This window comes from Capsella rubella, unplaced genomic scaffold, assembly GCF_000375325.1.
Source record: "Capsella rubella cultivar Monte Gargano unplaced genomic scaffold, Caprub1_0 scaffold_1, whole genome shotgun sequence".
NCBI lineage: Eukaryota > Viridiplantae > Streptophyta > Magnoliopsida > Brassicales > Brassicaceae > Capsella > Capsella rubella.
In genome coordinates, this window is record NW_006238923.1 from 12,669,410 (window position 1) to 12,669,762 (window position 353).

Genomic DNA, 353 nt, shown 5'->3' on the forward strand with positions numbered 1-353 from the left:
TTCTTTAGCCTAATTTGATATGGTATATGATCAGGGTCAACCTTGCTTTTGAAAAAATAAAATAATTAAGAAGAAAATCTCTTTAGTACGAGTAAAAATATTATTGAGTATATGTGAAGATCCATATACATGCACCAATGTATATAAAAATATTTGTTAGTCAAAATACAAATTTATTAATATATATGGCAGATCCACCAATTGTAAATCTCTTTTTGACAATCACAAAAAACTTTATGTTCTATAAATATAGCTTCTACTTACAATCTAGAAACTCATATAACATATTTTTTAAATAGACTTTATAGTTTGATACTTCAAGCAAGAAAATGGGCAACACCAAGACTTCGATG

The 353-nt window shown here is 26.1% G+C and overlaps 1 protein-coding gene across 1 annotated transcript in view; it reads left to right on the forward strand.

The window, feature by feature from the left end:
• The window catches only part of LOC111828735 (defensin-like protein 43), a 3,856-nt gene that overhangs the window by 3,120 nt on the left and 383 nt on the right, over positions 1–353 (forward strand). The window lies entirely within an intron of this gene.